Source organism: Sinocyclocheilus grahami, unplaced genomic scaffold (assembly GCF_001515645.1).
Source record: "Sinocyclocheilus grahami isolate Dianchi unplaced genomic scaffold, SAMN03320097.WGS_v1.1 scaffold1029.1, whole genome shotgun sequence".
Lineage (NCBI taxonomy): Eukaryota > Metazoa > Chordata > Actinopteri > Cypriniformes > Cyprinidae > Sinocyclocheilus > Sinocyclocheilus grahami.
The window spans coordinates 48789-56036 of NW_015506208.1; the positions used below are offsets into that span (position 1 = coordinate 48789).

General features: G+C 48.9%; 1 long non-coding RNA gene across 1 annotated transcript; it reads left to right on the top strand.

Moving 5' to 3' along the window:
- Positions 1–6107: 6107 nt before the first annotated feature.
- LOC107565820 (uncharacterized) lies at positions 6108–6549 on the top strand. Its single transcript, XR_001606432.1, has 2 exons — positions 6108–6171; positions 6206–6549. It is a non-coding gene; the product is annotated as an uncharacterized lncRNA (long non-coding RNA).
- Positions 6550–7248: the final 699 nt, after the last annotated feature.

Sequence of the window (7248 nt, forward strand, 5' to 3'; positions counted from 1 at the left end):
ACCGCTGTACAAGAGTTGCGCTTTATACGGAGAAGAAAATGCCATTGCCATCGAAACTTTTCTCAAGACAGTTCCCTTCAGTGATACATTAATATAACCCCATAAATGTAATGCTTTTTTTGTACTTATTTTACTGTTTTTCTTTCGGGATCTGCTGGGACATTGATACAGATTTACCGCGATCGACGGGTTGGCGACCACTGGTCTAGAAGATATTTATATTGTGCATATTGTTATATTAACTATATTGTATGTACACTGAAAAAAGCTTTCATGGGAAGCCTAGAATATCATGCACTTTCACAGCAAAATAAACTTTTTTTTTTCTTTATTGAATAGTAAAAAAAAAAAACTTCTATTTCTCTGGATTATTGTTTCTACACTAGTGACTCTTTTCAACTAACTTTTTTTATTTAAACTAAACAAGGCTGTAATCATGTCTAGAATATTGGAGGGACCAATTGTTTTGAGGAAAATATAAAGACCAGACCACTATGGTATTTATTTAAAGAAACTAAATAAATAAAGGATTTAAATGGATTTAGGGGAATCAATTAAAGAAAAAAAGAACAGTAGGCCTAAAAGAACAAGAATACAATTTTTTGTAAAGTAATCAATCTGACCTGCAAATAATATTTTTATTTTACAATATGCACTCAATTTCAGTTGAAAACGCAAAACAGAAAAATGCTATTGTCGTCATAATCAATTATAAATTACATGAATCGTGTAAATGGCAAACCTGCTTTCCATTCAAAACCGTGGAATTTGACAAAAAAAATTCAAATAGTTTGCATTACTGGATATTGCTGGTCGTTTATGTCGGGGGACGCTATGTTTCTACAGCCGACTGTTACAACGAACGCAGCTTTCACCGCACAAGCTCTTTACTTTCAGTTTCATTCTTACATTCAGCATTAACAGCAATCCAAAATGGGTAGACTTTCAACTGATCTGTATAGCCTACATGCATTTTAGATGCTCATATATGCTCTTGCCCCGTCCATGCACGTTATTGAATGAGCAGGTTTTTTTAGAACATTAAAATTGCTCAGGTAATTTCAGTCGGCTATATGACACATATTCATGTAGCCTATTAAACTCCCCGTGATAGCGCGCAAATATTTCTGCCCGTTTTCACTCGTTGTCAGCCTCTGCTTTTCTGCAACAGACTGAAGCCTCGTGAATTCAGCACGCCTTGCATTCAGCTAATAAAAGAATAATGCTGCAATTTTCTGGTGTTATTTTATTATTGTTGGGGCAGTCTCTGTCAGGGTCTGGGATAGAGCGAGGACTCAGATGCAGAGTAGTGAGAAAGGAGGGTCTTTATTCTCGCCACAAAACACAAAATAACATAAACAATAGTTAACTGCTGCTCAATTGAGCGGAGATTCTAGAGCTGGCCGGCAGACACTGCGGATCACTCGAGCTGCCGGATCTCCGTATTACGAGTCCTTGAGCACAGGAGAACAGAGGGTCAGACACTGATGCTTGCACACACAAGTCACACAAAGACAAGAGCAAGGACAAAACAATCTACTCTTTAAATTCCTTGTTTTATTGTTGTGATTATTGTTTTTATTTTATTTTATGTAAAGCACTTTGAATTACCATTGTGTATGAAATGTGCTATACAAATAAACTTGCCTTGCCTTGCCTTGTCTTACTCACGACGAAGGACAGACAGGCAGAGACATATAAGGAGGACCTACCATGACGCTGATGAAACAGATCGATGAGAGCGCGATCCAGAATGCCGTGAGCCGGAATCCAACATCTCTCCTCCGGACCATACCCCTCCCAGTCTACCAGGTATTGGTGACCTCTACCCCTACGCCTCACATCAATGAGCCACCACACAGTATAGGCTGGCGACCCCTCGATAAGCCTGGGAGGCGGAGGGGTGGAGGTCAAGGGCTGAAGGGGGGCGCGAAAGACGGGTTTGATTTTGGAAACATGGAAAACCGGGTGGATCCTTTTAAGCTGCGGGGTTAATTAGAGTCGCACCGACACCGGACTGAGCACCTTAGTGATCATAAACAGTCCAACAAATTTGGGTCCCAGTTTACGTGAGGGCAGTCTGAAGTTGATGTCCTTAGACGACAACCAGACTCTCTGACCACACACGTAAAGTGGGGGCTTAGTACGGTGACGGTCCACCGACGACGCAAAGACCAAAGCAGTCCGAGTGAGGGCTTCTCTGGTGATCCTCCATGTAAGGAGGCATCTCTGAATAAATGCATACGCGGAAGGAACAACGGCATCGGATTCTTGGGAGTGGAATAATGGTGGCTGGTAGGCTAAACAGCACTGGAAGGGAGATAAACCCGTAGACGAGACCGGGAGGGAGTTATGTGCGTACTCGACCATGGTTAACCTGGACAACCAGACTCTCTGACCACACACGTAAAGTGGGGGCTTAGTACGGTGACGGTCCACCGACGCCTTGTTCCTCTCGCCAGTCCGAGTGAGGGCTTCTCTGGTGATCCTCCATGTAAGGAGGCATCTCTGAATAAATGCATACGCGGAAGGAACAACGGCATCGGATTCTTGGGAGAGGAATAATGGTGGCTGGTAGGCTAAACAGCACTGGAAGGGAGATAAACCCGTAGACGAGACCGGGAGGGAGTTATGTGCGTACTCGACCATGGTTAACCTGGAACTCCAAGATGACGGTTCAACAGACGCCACACAGCGCAGAACCCTCTCCAAATCCTGGTTGGCATGCTCGGCCTGACCTTTAGTCTGCGGGTGATATCCGGAGGATAGGCTCGCAGTCGCTCCCAGAACCCTGTCCAAAACTTAGACACAAACTGGGGACCCCTGTCAGAAACCACGTTCACCGGGAGGCCATGAATGCGAAAAACGTGATCTAAGACAATCGTCGCTGTCTCCCTCGCTGAAGGCAATTTGGGGAGGGGAATAAAATGGGCTGCCTTTGAGAACCTGTCCACCACAGTGAGAACTACTGACTTGCCACTAGACGGAGGCAAGCCAGTAACAAAGTCCATTGCTATGTGTGACCAGGGCCGCGAAGGGACCGACAACGGCTGGAGTAGCCCTGCTGGGGGTCGATTGGAGCCCTTACCTGCAGCACAAATCGGACTGGCCATCACAAACCGTCGAGCATCCCGCGACACAGACGGCCACCAAAACCGTTACTTGATTAACCTACAAGTGCAAGTCGCTCCAGGGTGGCAAGCTAGGCTAGAAGAGTGGCCCCACTGTAGGACGCTAGTTCGGACTGACTCGGGCACGAAGAGCAGACCCTCTGGGCATCCCGCGGGAACAGAAACGTTGCGTAGCGCCGTGCGGACCTTGGACTCCCCCCCCCAGGTGACCGCCGCCACAACCCGTTCGGGACGCAGAATAGCCACGGGGAGGGTGGGACTAGGCTCAGCCTCAAAGATTCACGACAGCGCGTCAGGTTTACCATTCTTAGAGCCCAGGCGATAAGAAATGGTAAACCTGAAACGTCCAAAAAATAATGCCCAGCGAGCCTGCCTGGAATTTATTCTCTTGGCGGATATACTCCAGATTCTTGTGGCCAGTCCAAACGATAAACGGAAAACCCGCTCCCTCTAACCAGTGGCGCCACTCCTCCAGCGCCAGCTTGACAGCTAGTAACTCCTTATTCCCGATGTCGTAGTTCCGTTACGCGGGGGTTAAACGATGGGAAAGAAAAGCGCAGGGATGTATTTTCTCGTCTGAAGCTGATCTCTGAGACAGAACTGCCCCAACCCCCACCTCGGACGCATCCACCTCCAAAATGAACTGACGAGACGGGTCAGGGGTGGTTAAAATAGGAGCCGAAATAAATCGACTCTTTAAGGTCTCAAACGCAGTTTGGGCCTACGCTGACCAACATAATTGTTTCTTAGTGGACGTGAGATCAGTCAGAGGAAGGGTGACCTGGCTAAAGTTCCAAATGAACCGCCTGTAAAAATTGGCAAACTCCAAAAAACGCTGGACCGCTCTACGACTATCTGGGGTGGGCCAATCAGCAACAGCCTTTACCTTGGCGAGATCCATTCGGATACCTTCAGGCGAGAGAATAAATCCCAGGAACGGAACCGACCGTGCGTGAAACTCACACTTCTCCAACTTGACGAATAGACGATTCTCCATCAGCCACTGGAGCACTCGCCTGACGTGCTGGACATGCTCGCGCTCGTTCTGGGAAAAGATCAGGATGTCGTCGATGTAAACAAAAACAAACTGATTGACCATGTCTCTGAGCACGTCGTTGACGAGTGCCTGAAAGACCGCCGGTGAGTTAGAAAGCCCGAAAGGCATAACCAAATACTCAAAATGCCCCGTATGGGTGTTAAAGGCGGTCTTCCATTCGTCCCCCTCCCTAATCCGAACCAAGTGAGAAGCACTGCGGAGGTCCAACTTCGTAAAGATGGTTGCCCCCTGCAAGAGTTCGAAGGCCGATGACATCAACGGCAAAGGATAACGATTCTTTACCGTGATGTCATTCAACCCCCGATAGTCAATGCAGGGGCGCAGCGAACCATCCTTCTTCTCCACAAAGAAGAACCCCGCCCCAGCTGGAGAGGAAGAGGGACGGATAATGCCTGCTACCAGAGAATCGTGTATATACCTCTCCATGGTCTCTCTCTCTCTGGACCAGACAGAGAGTATAGGCGCCCCTTAGGTGGACAAGTGCCAGGCAACAGGTCAATCGCACAGTCGTACGGGCGATGCGGAGGCAGAGATGAAGCTCGGGAGTTACTGAAACCCACTCTCAAGTCATGGTAAGCCTCTGGTACATCCGCCAGGCTCACCGGCTCCTCCTGCAACACAGAACAAGACAAGACTGGGGAAAATGCAGCACCTAAACACTGAGCTAAACAGAAAGGGCTCCAAGCCAAAATAGACCCGCAAGCCCAATCAATATGGGGGTTATATTTAACCAACCAGGTGTGACTCAACACCACTGGAGCGGTGGGCGAATGAATAAGGAGGAATCGGATCTCCTCGGCATGATTACCAGACAAGGTTAGCATAACAAACTTAGTAACGTGGGTAATATTAGTGAGATGGGTGCCACAAAGGGTCCTGGCAGAAATAGGTTCGGCCAGGGCAACGGACGAAATCCCCAGATGTGTAGCCAATCTGGAATCCATGAAGTCGCCCTCCGCTCCAGAGTCGATTAAAGCGGAAACTTGGAAGACAGCTCCCCCAAACTGTAATGAAGCTTGAAACTCTGACCGGCCACCAGATGGCAGTTGAGTAGTAGTGACGCTCACCATGCGCTCTCCCCTGCGTGATAAGCATCGCCCCGCAACAGGGCACGCCGCTGCAACATGGCACGCCTCCCCGCAGTAGAGACAAAGCTGATTGGCCAGGCGACGCCGTCGCTCCCCTATGGTCAGCCGTGCTCTCCCGACTTGCATGGGCTCCTCATCTGGGAGGATGAGGCGTTGAGACAGCGTTAAGACAGCGTGTCACATGCCGCTACTAACTCCGCCCCAGTGACGTGCTCGCGGGGAATTCCCCTTCTGCGGTGCCAGGAACGGAGAGCCATCCAGTCGTCGACCCGAATGGCGAGATCGACCAATCCATTCAAGCCAGAAGGCAGCTCAAGGGAATAGATCTCGTCGTTCACATGCTCAGCCAGGCCGTGGAGGAAGTGATCCCAGAGTGCCTTCTCATTCCAGCCGCAGGATGCGGCGAGCGTGCAGAATTCAATTGAGTAACCGGACACGGACTGCTGTCCCTGCTAGAGCAGCGACAGGGCTCGTGCCGCCTCAATTCCCCGCGCCGAGCGATCGAACACCTTGCGCAACTCCTTCGAGAATGCCTCAAAGGACAAACAGCAGTCATGCTCGCTATCCCACATGGCCGTTCCCCACTCTCTCGCTTGACCCACCAAGAGCGTGATGACGAACGCTACCCTGGATTGCTCCGTGGGGAAACAAGAAGGCTGGAGAGTGAAAGTCAGTGAGCATTGGGACAGGAATGACCGACATGAGTTGGGCTCACCCGAGTATGGAGCAGGCGGATTAAGCTGCGGTTCCGCGTGGCGAGGAATGGCTCCTTCAGAGCCAGGCATGGGTGTGCCAGCCCGGGCTGCCGAAGAGCTGGCCTGCAGCTGGTCCAGACGTTCTGCCAGCTGGTTGAGTTGGAGAGAAATCTCAGAGTAAGCGCGACGAGAAGCCGCAAGTTCCTCCTGTTGTCGCCCCAGAAGAGAGCCCAGCTGCGGGAGGGCTCGGCGCAACTCCGTCTCCTCTGCTGAATCCATTTATGGTGAGTAGATTCTGTCAGGGTCTGGGATAGAGAGAGGACTCAGATTCAGAGTAGTGAGAAAGGAGGGTCTTTATTCTCGCCACAAAACACAAAATAACATAAACAATAGTTAACTGCTGCTCAAGTGAGCGGAGATTCCAGAGCTGGCCGGCAGACACTGTGGACCACTCGAGCTGCCGGATCTCCGTATTACGAGTCCTTGAGCACAGGAGAACAGAGGGTCAGACACTGATGCTTGCACACACAAGTCACACAAAGACACGAGCAAGGACAAAACAATCTACTCACGACAAAGGACAGACAGGCAGAGACATATAAGTGAGTGGGGGAATGAGCGACAGGTGGGGGAGAGTCAGCTTGTGATCCGCGAACCCCCGCTGCGAGATCAGCGCTGATTGCCCAGACCACGAGCTACCGAACATGACAGGACAACACAGACCGCAGGGGAAGCCGAGAAGGCACCCTGCACCGTGACAGTCTCCAACTATATCTTAAACTTCTTAAAATACAGTCCACTTCAGATTGGTTTTAATCACTGCATAAAAAATAACTCAATCGTTATCCAATTCTGAATGGGTGGGCAAGACTGTCATTTGGGTGGGCTTAGCCCAACCCTGTCATTTGGGTGGGCTTAGCCCAACCCTGTCCATGCCTGGAGCCAGCCCCTCTCCAAAGTTTTTTGTATCTTCATTAAAAAAAAAAAGTATGTACATTTATAACACTATACATTGTATTATATTACCTTTGCATTAAATAACAAAAAAAAAAAAAACCTTAACTACTGATGGTAAATTTGTCATTGTTCTCTCTACTGACTGCTGTTATCAGTCTCTCTCTATCCACCCCTTTTTTTTAAAGTTATGAAAACACTATCACGGACTTTTTCATTTGCTATTTGAGCAAAAGAGAATGCAAAAAAAATTATTTGTGGTAGTCCCCCATTCACTGCTATAGAAGTTTACCCAACTATGATGACTTCTACTGCTGAGAACC